The 15,794-nt window shown below is 47.6% G+C and overlaps 1 protein-coding gene across 1 annotated transcript in view; it reads left to right on the top strand.

The window, feature by feature from the left end:
• inpp5kb (inositol polyphosphate-5-phosphatase Kb) overlaps positions 1-15,794 on the top strand; it is an 87,547-nt gene that overhangs the window by 12,278 nt on the left and 59,475 nt on the right. The gene's annotated exons all lie outside the window — the stretch shown is intronic.

Raw genomic sequence — 15,794 nt, 5'->3', positions numbered from 1 at the left:
TAGACTATCACCTACACTTTGACATGACAGACTGTAGCCAATACCATAGACTATCACCTACACTTTGACATGACAGACTGTAGTCAATACCATAGACTATCACCTACACTTTGACATGACAGACTGTAGTCAATACCATAGACTATCACCTACACTTTGACATGACAGACTGTAGCCAATACCATAGACTATCACCTACACTTTGACATGACAGACTGTAGCCAATACCATAGACTATCACCTAGACTGACATGACAGACTGTAGCCAATACCATAGACTATCACCTACACTTTGACATGACAGACTGTAGTCAATACCATAGACTATCACCTACACTTTGACATGACAGACTGTAGCCAATACCATAGACTATCACCTAGACTGACATGACAGACTGTAGTCAATACCATAGACTATCACCTACACTTTGACATGACAGACTGTAGTCAATACCATAGACTATCACCTAGACTGACATGACAGACTGTAGTCAATACCATAGACTATCACCTACACTTTGACATGACAGACTGTAGTCAATACCATAGACTATCACCTACACTTTGACATGACAGACTGTAGTCAATACCATAGACTATCACCTACACTTTGACATGACAGACTGTAGTCAATACCATAGACTATCACCTAGACTGACATGACAGACTGTAGCCAATACCATAGACTATCACCTACACTTTGACATGACAGACTGTAGCCAATACCATAGACTATCACCTACACTTTGACATGACAGACTGTAGTCAATACCATAGACTATCACCTAGACTGACATGACAGACTGTAGCCAATACCATAGACTATCACCTACACTTTGACATGACAGACTGTAGTCAATACCATAGACTATCACCTACACTTTGACATGACAGACTGTAGTCAATACCATAGACTATCACCTAGACTGACATGACAGACTGTAGCCAATACCATAGACTATCACCTACACTTTGACATGACAGACTGTAGTCAATACCATAGACTATCACCTACACTTTGACATGACAGACTGTAGCCAATACCATAGACTATCACCTAGACTGACATGACAGACTGTAGTCAATACCATAGACTATCACCTACACTTTGACATGACAGACTGTAGCCAATACCATAGACTATCACCTAGACTGACATGACAGACTGTAGCCAATACCATAGACTATCACCTACACTTTGACATGACAGACTGTAGTCAATACCATAGACTATCACCTAGACTGACATGACAGACTGTAGCCAATACCATAGACTATCACCTAGACTGACATGACAGACTGTAGTCAATACCATAGACTATCACCTAGACTGACATGACAGACTGTAGTCAATACCATAGACTATCACCTACACTTTGACATGACAGACTGTAGTCAATACCATAGACTATCACCTAGACTGACATGACAGACTGTAGCCAATACCATAGACTATCACCTAGACTGACATGACAGACTGTAGTCAATACCATAGACTATCACCTAGACTGACATGACAGACTGTAGTCAATACCATAGACTATCACCTACACTTTGACATGACAGACTGTAGTCAATACCATAGACTATCACCTAGACTGACATGACAGACTGTAGCCAATACCATAGACTATCACCTACACTTTGACATGACAGACTGTAGTCAATACCATAGACTATCACCTACACTTTGACATGACAGACTGCAGCTAATACCATAGACTATCACCTAGACTGACATGACAGACTGTAGCCAATACCATAGACTATCACCTACACTTTGACATGTAGGCTAATTATTTATGTACATTTACAAACATTTGTTTTTTTCTTAAGAGAATAGCCGCTGTTTTTTGGTTAATGGCCTTGGTGCCCTGGCAGATGGCCTTGGTGCCCTGGCAGATGGCACCTCTTGAAGGCCAAATGGCCTTGCCCCTAAAATCACAAAATTCCAGGCCTGGCTATACCTAAAACATCAATTTAAAGTCCCTAACAATATAAACCAACTCAACAAGTCCACTGTCCTGCTGATAGCCCATCAGGGGTGGATGGCTTCTTTTGTATTCCAATAATAGGTCAGGCTTCCGAACGGTTTACACCTGGCCCACAGATGAACAGTTTACACCTGGCCCACAGATGAACAGTTTACACCTGGCCCACAGATGAACGGTTTACACCTGGCCCACAGATGAACGGTTTACACCTGGCCCACAGATGAACAGTTTACACCTGGCCCACAGATGAACGGTTTACACCTGGCCCACAGATGAACAGTTTACACCTGGCCCACAGATGAACGGTTACACCTGGCCCACAGATGAACGATTTAAACCTGGCCCACAGATGAACGATTTAAACCTGGCCCACAGATGAACGATTTACACCTGGCCCACAGATGAACGGTTTACACCTGGCCCACAGATGAACGATTTACACCTGGCCCACAGATGAACGGTTCACACCTGGCCCACAAATGAACGGTTTACACCTGGCCCACAGATGAACGGTTTACACCTGGCCCACAGATGAACGGTTTACACCTGGCCCACAGATGAACGGTTTACACCTGGCCCACAGATGAACGCTTTACACCTGGCCCACAGATGAACAGTTTACACCTGGCCCACAGATGAACAGTTTACAGATGAGGCATCGCCAGCTGTGAACTCCACATCATGCTTCAGACAACCGAGGTGAATGTGACTGCAATGGTAAAACATTTCATAACTATAACTGCTAGCCCCGGCCCGCTAGCACACGCAATCAACAGCCGTGCTTCCTGCTCGTCTGTGCTGTAGCAGCCATTCAAACTGCTCCCAGTCTCACCAATTGCTGTTCACTGGACCTTATGATCACTCAGCTGCACAGCTGATGCCTGCTGGACTGTTCCTTTACACGGTACCCTGTCCTGTTTATCTGTTTAGCCTCAGCCCAAACTTTTGTCGCCATTACCAGTTGTTGTCTTAGCTCTCTCGAAAAACACCTGTGATTGCTTTATGCCTCTCTCCCATGTCAATATGCCTTGCTTATTGCTGTTTCGGTTATTTCTTATTGTACTATTTGACTGTAGAGCCCCCAGTCCAGCTCAACCTGCCTTAGATAGCTCCTTTGTCCCACCCCCCCATACAAGCGGAGACCGACTCAATCGGTGCCTCCAGTGATGCTATGTCTTTCATCGTTACCCAACGCTTAGGTTTACCTCCACTGTACTCATATCCTTTCATATCCTTTTCTGTACATAATGCCCTGAATCTATTCTACAACGCCCGGAAACCTGCCCCTTTTTTCTCTGTACCCAACGCACTAGAAGACCAGTTCTTAAAGCCTTTAGCCGTATCCTTATTCTACTCCTCCTCTGTTCCTCTGGTGATGTAGAGGCTAACCCAGGCCCTGTAGCCCCCAGTATCACCAAAAATTCAGAAATGTCCATCCCCAACTACAAAATGTTCCGTCTCGATAGAACTGCCAAAGGGGGTGGGGTTGCAATCTACTGTAGAGATAGCCTGCAGAGCTGTATCGTACTATCCAGGTCTGTGCCCAAACAGTTTGAGCTTCTACTTCTAAAAATCCACCTTTCCAGAAATAAGTCTATCACTGTTGCCGCTTGCTACAGACCCCCCTCAGCCCCCAGCTGTGCTCTGGACACCATATGTGAATTCATTGCCCCCCATCTATCCTCAGAGTTCGTACTGCTTGGTGACCTAAACTGGGATATGCATAACACCCCGGCCATCCTACAATCCAAACTAGATGCCCTCAATCTCACACAAATTATCAAGGAACCTACCAGGTACAACCCTAAATCCGTAAACATGGGCACCCTCATAGATATCATCCTGACAAATGTACCCTCTAAATACACCTCCGCTGTCTTCAACCAGGATCTCAGCGATCACTGCCTTATTGCCTGCGTCCGTAACGGGTCCGCGGTCAAACGACCAACCCTCATCACTGTCAAACGCTCCCTAAAACACTTTAGCGAGCAGGCCTTTCTAATTGACCTGGCCTGGGTATCCTGGATGGATATTGACCTCATTCCGTCAGTAGAGGATGCCTGATTGTTCTTTAAAAACGAAGAACAGATATAGCCCCTGGTTCACCCCAGACTTGACTGCCCTTAGCATCGAACAGCCCCCGCGATATGCAACTTTTCAGGGAAGTCAGGAAACAATATACACAATCAGTTAGGAAAGCAAAGGCTAGCTTTTTCAAACAGAAATTTGCATCCTGTAGCACTAACTCCAAAACATTTTGGGAGACTGTAAAGTCCATGGAGAATAAGAGCACCTCCTCCCAGCTGCCCACTGCACTGAGGCTAGGAAACACTGTCACCACCGATAAATCTACGATAATCGAGAATTTCAATAAGCATTTTGCTACGGCTGGCCATGCTTTCCACCTGGCTACCCCTACCCCAGCCACCAGCTCTGCCCCCTGCTGCAACCCCTGCGGCCAACGCAGCCGTCTTCATCGACCTGGCCAAGGCTTTCGACTCTGTCAATCACTGCATTCTTATTGGCACACTAAATAGCCTTGGTTTCTCAAATGACTGCCTCGCCTGGTTTACCAACTACTTCTCAGAGTTCAATGTGTCAAATCGGAGGGCCTGTTGTCTGGACCTCTGGCAGTCTCTATGGGGGTGCCACAGGGTTCAATTCTCGGGCCGACTCTATTCTCTGTGTATATCAATGATGTCGCTCTTGCTGCTGGTGACTCTCAGATCCACCTCTATGCAGACGACACCATTTTGTATACATCTGGCCCTTCATTGGACACTGTGTTAACAAACCTTCAAACAAGCTTCAATGCCATACAACACTCCTTCCGTAGCCTCCAACTGCTCCCAAACGCTAGTAAAACTAAATGCATGCTCTTCAATTGAACACTGCTTGCACCCGCCTGCCCGACTAGAATCCTAGGTGTCTGGTTAGACTGTAAACTCTCCTTCCAGACTCACATTAAGCATCTCCAATCCAAAGTTAAATCTAGAATCGGTTTCCTATTTCGCAACAAAGCCTCCTTCACTCATGCTGCCAAACATGCCCTCGTAAAACTGACTATCCTACCGATCCTTGACTTCGGCAATGTCATTTACAAAATAGCCTCCAACACTCTACTCAGCAAATTGGATGTAGTCTATCACAGTGCCATCCGTTTTGTCACCAAAGCCCCATATACTACCCACCATTGTGACCTGTACGCTCTCGTTGGCTGGCCCTCACTACATATTCGTCGCCAAACCCACTGGCTCCACGTCATCTATAAATCACTGCTAGGCAAATCCCCGCCTTATCTTAGCTAATTGGTCCCCATAGCAACACCCACCCGTCTGCGCTCCAGCAGGTATATCTCACTGATCATTCCCAAAGCCAACACCTCCTTTGGCCGCCATTCCTTCCAGTTCTCTGCTGCTAATGACTGGAACGAACTGCAAAAATCTCTGAAGCTGGAGACTCTTATCTCCATCACTAACTTTAAGCATCAGTTGTCAGAGCAGCTTACCGATCACTGCACCTGTACACAGCCCATCTGAAATTAGTCCACCCAACTACCTCATCCCCATATTGTTATTTATTTTGCTAATTTGCACCCCAGTATCTCTATTTGCACATCTTCTTCTGCACATCTATCATTCCAGTGTTAATACTAATTGTAACTATTTTGCACTATGGCCTATTTATTGCCTTACTGTCACGCTCTGGTTCCGGGACGTTGTTATTGAACCAGGGTGTGTTTGTATTGTTGGTTGTTGTGTGGGTTAGGTTGGGGATAGGGTGTGTTCGTTTTGTTGTGTGCTGTTTGGTTGGGGTGTCTAGGTGGTTGTCTTCCTTGTTTGTATTCATGTGACTCCCAATCGGAGGTAACGAGTGACAGCTGTCGGCTCGTTATCTCTGATTGGGAGCCATATTTAAACTGTGTGGTTTCACCTTGTATTTTGTGGGTTTTTGTTCCTTTCAGTCAGTGTTGCTGTTGGACTTCATTTGAGTCGTCTTTTGTTTTGGATACGTTATTTAATAAAGTCATGTTTCTTGGACACGCTGCGCCTTGGTCCGCTTCCTCTATTTATGACGACCGTGACAGAAAAACCCACCACAAAAAGACCAAGCAGCGTGTCAAGCGGCAACAGGACCTACCTACACAGGATTTATGGACTCCCCATAAAGGATTCATGGACATGGGAGGAGATTCTGGATGGTGAGGGGCCTTGGGATCAACCGGGAGAATATCGCCGTCCTCGTGAAGAGCGGGAGGCAGCTAAAGCCGAGAGCGGCGAGTATGAGGAGGCAGCACGGAGGCAAGGCTGGAAGCCCGAGAGTATTACCCAAAAATTTCTTGGGGGGGCTAGAAGGGAGTGTGGCGAAGTCAGGTAGGAGACCTGCGCCTACTCCCTGGACTGACCGTGGAGAGCGAGAGTACGGGCAGACACCGTGTTACGCAGTAGAGCGCATGGTGTCTCCTGTACGCAGGCATAGCCCGAGTTCGGTACATTCCGGCTCCACGTATCGGCCGGGCTAGACTGAGCATTGAGCCAGATGTCATGAGGCCGGCCCCACGCATCCGGTCACCAGTGCGTCTCCTCGGGCCGGCTTACATGGCACCAGCCTTACGCATGGTGTCCCCGGTTCGCCTACATAGCCCGGTGCGGGTTATTCCCACCTCCCTGTACTGGTCAGGCGACGGGAGCATACAACCAGGTAAGGTTGGTCAGGCTCAGTGCTCAAGGGAGCCAGTACGCCTGCACGGTCCGGTATTTCCGGCACCACCTCCTGTCTCCAGTCCAGTACCACCAGTGCCTACACCACGCACTAAGCCTCCTGTGTGTTCCCCGAGTCCTGTGCGTCCTGTTCCTGCTTCCCCGCACTAGCCCTGAGATGCGTGTCCTCAGCCCGGTACCTCCAGTTCGGCACCACGCATCAGGCCTACGGTGCGTCCCCAGGGCCAAGCATGCCCTGTTGCTTCTCCCCGCACTCAGCCCCTGAGATGCGTGTCCTCAGCCCGGTACCTCCAGTTCCGGCACCACGCACCAGGCCTACGGTGCGCCTCAGACGGCCAGAGTCTGCCGTCCGCCCAACGGCGCCTGAACTGCCCGTCTGCCCAACGGCGCCTGAACTGCCCGTCTGCCCTATGGCGCCTGAACTGCCCGTCTGCCAAAGCGTTGCATAAGCCGCCCATCTGTACTGAGCCTGCAAGCCGCCCGTCTGCCATGAGCCTTCAGAGCCGTCCGCCAGACCGGAGCCGCTAGAGCCTTCCGCCAGACAGGAGCCGCTAGAGCCTTTCGCCAGACAGGAGCAGCCAGAGCCTTCCGCCAGACAGGATCAGCCAGAGCCTTCCGCCAGACAGGATCAGCCAGAGCCTTCCGCCAGACAGGATCAGCCAGAGCCTTCCGCCAGACAGGATCAGCCAGAGCCTTCCGCCAGACAGGATCAGCCAGAGCCGTCCGCCAGACAGGATCAGCCAGAGCCGTCAGCCAGCCATGAGCAGCCAGATCCGTCAGCCAGCCGCGAGCAGCCAGATCCGTCAGCCAGCCATGAGCAGCCAGATCCGTCAGCCAGCCATGAGCCGTCCAGCCAGGATCCGCCAGAGCCCGTCCAGCCAGGATCCGCCAGAGCCGTCCAGCCAGGATCCGCCAGAGCCGTCCAGCCCGGATCCGCCAGCCAGCCAGGATCCGCCAGAGCCAGCCAGCCAGGATCCGCCATTTAGTCAGGTACTGTCCCTTAGCCCGGTGCTGCCCCTTAGCCCGGTGCTGCCCCTTTAGCCCTGGTGCTGCCCCTTAGCCCGGTGCTGCCCCTTATCCCGGTGCTGCCCCTTAGTCCGGTGCTGCCCCTTAGTCCGGTGTTGCCCCTTAGTCCAGGTGGGGTTAGTTGGAGGGTGGTCATTGGGAGGAGGCTACTGAAGCAGGTTGTGACTGTGGTGGGGTGGGGATCACGACCGAGGCCAGAGCGCCACCGTGGACAGACGCCCACCCAGACCCTCCCCTAGTCCTTATGTTGGTGCGCCCGGGGTTCGCACCTTTAGGGGGGGTACTGTCACGCTCTGGTTCCGGGACGTTGTTATTGAACCAGGGTGTGTTTGTATTGTTGGTTGTTGTGTGGGTTAGGTTGGGGATAGGGTGTGTTCGTTTTGTTGTGTGCTGTTTGGTTGGGGTGTCTAGGTGGTTGTCTTCCTTGTTTGTATTCATGTGACTCCCAATCGGAGGTAACGAGTGACAGCTGTCGGCTCGTTATCTCTGATTGGGAGCCATATTTAAACTGTGTGGTTTCACCTTGTATTTTGTGGGTTTTTGTTCCTTTCAGTCAGTGTTGCTGTTGGACTTCATTTGAGTCGTCTTTTGTTTTGGATACGTTATTTAATAAAGTCATGTTTCTTGGACACGCTGCGCCTTGGTCCGCTTCCTCTATTTACGACGACCGTGACACTTACCTCCATAACTTACTACATTTGCACACACTGTATATAGATTTTCTATTGTGTTATTGACTTTATGTTTTGTTTACCCCATATGTAACTTTGTGTTGTTGTTGTTTTTATCGCACTGCTTTGCTTTATCTTGGCCAGGTCGCATTTGTAAATGAGAACTTGTTCTCAACTGGTTTACCTGGTTAAATAACGGTGAAATAAAAAATAAATAAAAAAACAGGCCTCCACAATAGATCAATCCACTCAGACAGGCCTCCACAATGGATCAGTCCACTCAGACAGGCCTCCACAATGGATCAGTCCACTCAGACAGGCCTCCACAATGGATCAGTCCACTCAGACAGGCCTCCACAATGGATCAGTCCACTCAGACAGGCCTCCATAATGGATCAGTCCACTCAGACAGACCTCCACAATGGATCAGTCCACTCAGACAGGCCTCCACAATGGATCAGTCCACTCAGACAGGCCTCCACAATGGATCAGTCCACTCAGACAGGCCTCCACAATGGATCAGTCCACTCAGACAGGCCTCCACAATGGATCAGTCCACTCAGACAGGCCTCCACAATGGATCAGTCCACTCAGACAGGCCTCCACAATGGATCAGTCCACTCAGACAGGCCTCCACAATGGATCAGTCCACTCAGACAGGCCTCCACAATGGATCAGTCCACTCAGACAGGCCTCCACAATGGATCAGTCCACTCAGACAGGCCTCCACAATGGATCAGTCCACTCAGACAGGCCTCCACAATGGATCAATGATTGATTGATACAGTAGCCTATATACAGTGAGGGTAAAAAGTATTTGATCCCCTGCTGATTTTGTATGTTTGCCCACTGACAAAGACATGATCAGTCTATAATTTTAATGGTAGGTGTATTTGAACAGTGAGATACAGAATAACAACAAAAAAATCCAGAAAAACGCATGTCAAAAATGTTATAAATTGATTTGCTTTTTAATGAGGGAAATAAGTATTTGACCCATTCTCAATCAGAAAGATTTCTGGCTCCCAGGTGTCTTTTATACAGGTAAATAGCTGAGATTAGGAGCACACTCTTAAAGGGAGTGCTCCTAATCTCAGTTTGTTACCTGTATAAAAGACACCTGTCCACAGAAGCAATCAATCAATCAGATTTCAAACTCTCCACCATGGCCAAGACCAAAGAGCTCTCCAAGGATGTCAGGGACAAGATTGTAGACCTACACAAGGCTGGAATGGGCTACAAGACCATCGCCAAGCAGCTTGATGAGAAGGTGACAACAGTTGGTGCGATTATTCGCAAATGGAAGAAACACAAAATAACTGTCAATCTCCCTCGACCTGGGGCTCCATGCAAGATCTCACATCGTGGAGTTGCAATGATCATGAGAACGGTGAGGAATCAGCCCAGAACTACACGGGAGGATCTTGTCAATGATCTCAAGGCAGCTGAGACCATAGTCACCAAGAAAACAATTGGTAACACACTACGAATTGAAGGACTGAAATCCTGCAGCGCCCGCAAGGTCCCCCTGCTCAAGAAAGCACATATACATGCCCGTCTGAAGTTTGCCAATGAACATCTGAATGATTCAGAGGAGAACTGGGTGAAAGTGTTGTGGTCAGATGAGACCAAAATTGAGCTCTTTGGCATCAACTCAACTCGCCGTGTTTGGAGGAGGAGGAATGCTGCCAATGACCCCAAGAACACCATCCCCACCGTCAAACATGGAGGTGGAAACATTATGCTTTGGGGGTGTTTTTCTGCTAAGGGGACAGGACAACTTCACCGCATCAAAGGGACGATGGACGGGGCCATGTACCGTCAAATCTTGGGTGAGAACCTCCTTCCCTCAGCCTGGCATTGAAAATGGGTCGTGGATGGGTATTCCAGCATGACAATGACCCAAAACACACGGCCAAGGCAACAAAGGAGTCGCTCAAGAAGAAGCACATTAAGGTCCTGGAGTGGCCTAGCCAGTCTTTGACCTTAATCCCATAGAAAATCTGTGGAGGGAGCTGAAGGCTCGAGTTGCCAAACGTCAGCCTCGAAACCTTAATGACTTGGAGAAGATCTGCAAAGAGGAGTGGGACAAAATCCCTCCTGAGATGTGTGCAAACCTGGTGGCCAACTACAAGAAACGTCTGACCTCTGTGATTGCCAACAAGGGTTTTGCCACCAAGTACTAAGTCATGTTTTGCAGAGGGGTCAAATACTTATTTCCCTCATTAAAATGCAAATCAATGTATAACATTTTTTACATGCATTTTTCTGGATTTTGTTGTTGTTATTCTGTCTCTCACTGTTCAAATAAACCTACCATTAAAATTATAGACTGATCATGTCTTTGTCAGTGGGCAAACGTACAAAATCGGCAGGGGATCAAATACTTTTTTCCCTCACTGTATAAGTATTGAAATATAGGCCTAAGTAAGTTATGGTATTAAGACTTAACAGGACACACTCTTATGTCTATAGCTCAATGGTGGTTATACAAGGCTACTATACAAAGCCTACTAAACAGGCAACAGAAGCAGGATCTGTCTTATTTCTGTAGCACACTGAAGATTGTTTCAGAACCGCTTATAATAATCCAATAAGCCTTCTGGGAATGTTATGAAGTCCAAAAGTTATGGGCGGAGTTAGATAGTTGGCTGTCAGTATTTTTTGGAAATGTACTTTTAATCTGTTTGTCTGCATATTTGAAGACATGGTATATGAGGGTGCACTGTAATACACGATGGGTTGGATGATACTTTTCTTGTCAATTATCTTGTAAAAACATAAATACTGGAAATCAACAAATCCTCCATCATTAACACAATGGAAAGGTCAAATGCTTTATTTTCCAAATGTTGAAAGTGCGTGGGTGACAGAGAGAAACAAAATGGTGCAGTTTGAGGCCATGTGCTAGAGAGTGATGCAGGCACTGGAGATGGGGCTGTGAGCAGGTGGGTCTGAGCAGGTGGATCTGAGCAGGTGGGTCAGAGCAGGTGGGTCAGAGCAGGTGGGTCTGAGCAGGTGGATCTGAGCAGGTGGGTCAGAGCAGGTGGGTCTGGGCAGGTGGGTCTGAGCAGGTGGGTCTGAGCAGGTGGGTCTGAGCAGGTGGGTCTGAGCAGGTGGGTCTGAGCAGGTGGGTCTGAGCAGGTGGGTCAGAGCAGGTGGGTCTGAGCAGGTGGGTCTGAGCAGGTGGGTCAGAGCAGGTGGGTCAGAGCAGGTGGGTCAGAGCAGGTGGGTCAGAGCAGGTGGGTCTGAGCAGGTGGGTCTGGGCAGGTGGGTCTGAGCAGGTGGGTCTGGGCAGGTGGGTCTGAGCAGAGCAGGTGGGTCTGAGCAGAGCAGGTGGGTCTGGGCAGGTGGGTCTGGGCAGGTGGGTCTGAGCAGGTGGGTCTGGGCAGGTGGGTCTGAGCAGAGCAGGTGGGTCTGAGCAGAGCAGGTGGGTCTGAGCAGGTGGGTCTGGGCAGGTGGGTCTGGGCAGGTGGGTCTGGGCAGGTGGGTCTGAGCAGAGCAGGTGGGTCTGGGCAGGTGGGTCTGGGCAGGTGGGTCTGGGCATGTGGGTCTGAGCAGAGCAGGTGGGTCTGAGCAGAGCAGGTGGGTCTGAGCAGGTGGGTCTGGGCAGGTGGGTCTGGGCAGGTGGGTCTGAGCAGGTGGGTCTGAGCAGGTGAGTCTGGGCAGGTGGGTCTGGGCAGGTGGGTCTGAGCAGGTGGGTCTGAGCAGAGCAGGTGGGTCTGGGCAGGTGGGTCTGGGCAGGTGGGTCTGAGCAGAGCAGGTGGGTCTGGGCAGGTGGGTCTGAGCAGAGCAGGTGGGTCTGGGCAGGTGGGTCTGGGCAGGTGGGTCTGAGCAGGTGGGTCTGGGCAGGTGGGTCTGAGCAGAGCAGGTGGGTCTGAGCAGGTGGGTCTGAGCAGGTGGGTCTGGGCAGGTGGGTCTGAGCAGGTGGGTCTGAGCAGGTGAGTCTGGGCAGGTGAAGTAGTTGATGTTTGTGTGATGTTGTCGTTTGTACGTGTATGTTTACAGCTCGCAACATGAATCTAATTATTAATTATGAATAGGATTTATTTGTTTTCTTTCATTTACATGTTTCATTGTAACCACCTCACAAATAATTATACACATACACACACACACAACATGAGCAGATTAGTAAAAAAAATGTTTTGACCAAGTTAAAGACTATCAGAAAGAATATTGGCACTTATTTATTTTGATCCAAAGCCACGAATGAGTCACTCAGCTTTATGCTGACAAATATAGCTTCATGCTGCAAAATAGCCTCCTAAATAGGCCAAGCCTAAAGGGATATATTAAATAGCCTACTAAATAGGCCAAGCCTAAAGGAATATATTAAATAGCCGACTAAATAGGCCAAGCCTAAAGGAATACATTAAATTGCCTAAATAAACTGGTACATTTCATAAATAAAACAAATCAATTAAATAGCTCAGGTCTTGAAAAAATTGGCTACCTTTTTCCATCCGTATCGTCATCATCATCATCATCATCATCATCGCTGGACATCAGTAAAGAAGGACTCAATGTTTAAGAAACTCACTTTCTGTCTTTCTGTTTTTCGAGAAAGAGAAACCAAAAGACCAAAAGCATAACCAGCGTTCTAACTCCCCCTTGTGATAGTGTGGCACAATGATGGAATGACACAATTAACCACAAACTGCCACCATCTACCACAAACTGCCACCATCTACCACAAACTGCCACCATCTACCACAAACTGCCACCATCTACCACAAACTGCCACCATCTACCACAAACTGCCACCATCTACCACAAACGTGTCGCGACATAAAGCTCAAAACTTTTCATTGTGGAACCACTGTATTAACACAAATCTTATCGTTCAACAGTATCAACACAAGTCTTATCGTTCTGACCTGTATCAAGAGGAACTTAGTTGACAGTGGTTGTATGCTGCTATGGTTCTATATAGGCGGATAGGGCCAGGACGATACCAGTAATGCGATACTCATTAGTATCTTGGTGTAGCACATGGGGATGTGTGAAACGTACTCCTCAGCCTGAAGTGTCCCCACTTGCGGCAGCGAGTTGCTAAGACACTACAGGACAGTGGTCATATGTGCTAGCAAGGCAGAGGAGGGTGGTCACCAGGTTCACACCAGGACGAATCGGGAGGAAGTTCTACTCTCTAAGCAAGCAGTGTGACGTCCTTTACAGTGACAAGGAAACAAAACATGAAGCGAATTTAACTTTTTTTAGTGCTGGAAACAAGCATCATTATGTTGTCATCCAGAGTCACATTTATTTATTTTCCAAACCATATTTTCCATCTAGCAGGTTTTTAAAAGGACCAAAGAGTTCGGTCTGCTTTGGGTTTTCATTTTTGCCATGAATAAATATTGCGATACTGGTATGGTCCCGCCCCTGCCCCCTGTAGGCTGAAACTGTACTATAGGTAAAGCCACTAGCTGATTGGCTATGATGTTCAGCAGTTGCCAGGGTAACTGTAACTGTCTCACCAGCTTAGCAATAGCCAATCAGACGTAGGATGTGGTCAATGCATACATCTTCTTGACAGAGTACTAAGTCTGAGGACGTCCCTATATATATATATATATATCCCTATATAGTGCAGTACTTTGACCAGAACAGGAAATACAGTTCCATTTGTGAAGCGTCTGAATGCCGTACTGTAATGTTTGCGTGTTGCATGGCCCTCTGAATGTGGATTCAATCAATTAGAACCAGAATTAGGGTTGCAAATTTGCTAAAATTCTGATTACTTTCCTCAAATTCCCCGGTTTTCTAGAAATCCTGGTTGGAAAGATTCCTAAGGTATAGAGCAGAGTGGAGTTAGAGTTAGGTGGTGTTAACCATGGTTACTCATGACGATTAAACTGCAATTTTACTGATGGCATACAACGTCTAGGCATACTGTCGTAGCCGGCCGCGACCGGGAGACCCATGGGGCGGCGCACAATTGGCCCAGCGTAGGGGAGGGAATGGCCGGCAGGGATGTAGCTCAGTTGGTAGAGCATGGCGTTTGCAACGCCAGGGTTGTGGGTTCGATTCCCTCGGGGGGGCCAGTATGAAAAAAATATACAAAAAAATAATGTATGCACTCACTAACTTGTAAGTCGCTCTGGATAAGAGCATCTGCTAAATGACGTAAATGTAAATGTAATGTCAGCAGGTTTCCGGGAGGCTTTTGGCCCCAAAAATAAAAGGCAGTAAATAAAAAACTGGTTCTGGGAGAAGAAGAAGAAGAAGAAGAAGAAGAAGAAGAAGAAGGAGGAGAAGAAGAAGAAATCCCATCATGCAACATAATGCTTTTTAACCTATTCATTGATGGAAATAACAGTCGATGGAAATACATTTGACCAGTCATACTTATCGGTCTATAGGTTAATTTGCATAATTTAGTGGAATTAAATTGGCGTGTGTGTATTTTCGTTAGTCGTACAGAGCCTATGAGCGGAAAATCTGTCAGACAGCAGGAGAGCTGATGCTGCTGCTTCTCAAACAGCTGATTTGCTAAATTAAAAACGTGCTTTTATACGCCCAATCATCGCGTAACAATTCAAAAATGCAATTGCGTGTTAAAAAACTGTTTTGATGGCCATGATTAAAAATAGCTACTATTTTTATTTCTCAACTGGTAATTGAAGCTCGCTTCCCATTCGCCATTCAAGTGAACATAGGCAACGATAGGAAGGCTTCAGCTCGTCACACACCACTTTGCAATGAGCTGGAGGCAGTATGCATTTTGAAAACATACATTTTAATTGTTTGAAACCTGAACGTTTTACTTCATATTATGAGGCATATCCTACCTTGCTTTCAAAGTAAAATCCAACCAAACGTGCAGGCAATTATTTTATAAAGACTTCCATGTGCCATTGAAACCAGTAGCCTATTTCCTTCATGCTCAATTGGTTATCAACTTTCTTTCATTGTCCGGTAGCCAAAGGAACAACTCTAGTCATATTAGCAACCCCATGCTAGTTTATCTCCTCTTTCTACATTTCTAACAGATATTTTCATCTCTGTCTCATGAAACCGCTAGCATGTGCGGTGGCCTTTTGACAACGGTGTTTTCCCGCTAATTATGGAAGGAACATTCACCCGTAGTCTGCAGCCTTGTGCGCCTTGCTGCACTTATAATGTGAAGAAAAAATAGTTTACCACCATGTTGAGCTAAACGTTCTGATCTATTGCATCAGACTCATTACTTTAGATGTATTGTTATGTAGTCTAGGCCTACTGGTTGAATTAATTTGGGATCGTCCCACAACTGGCCCAGAGTCTGTTTGGAACAGGCTATTTATTTATCGCACAGAACGACAAGCTGACCAATAGAATTAGGTCGACTGTTCTACTATGGGGGATATTAGATTGACATAGTGATGTTGCTGTTC

Source organism: Coregonus clupeaformis, chromosome 27, assembly GCF_020615455.1.
Source record: "Coregonus clupeaformis isolate EN_2021a chromosome 27, ASM2061545v1, whole genome shotgun sequence".
NCBI lineage: Eukaryota > Metazoa > Chordata > Actinopteri > Salmoniformes > Salmonidae > Coregonus > Coregonus clupeaformis.
This window is presented reverse-complemented; position numbering and strand designations above follow the sequence as displayed.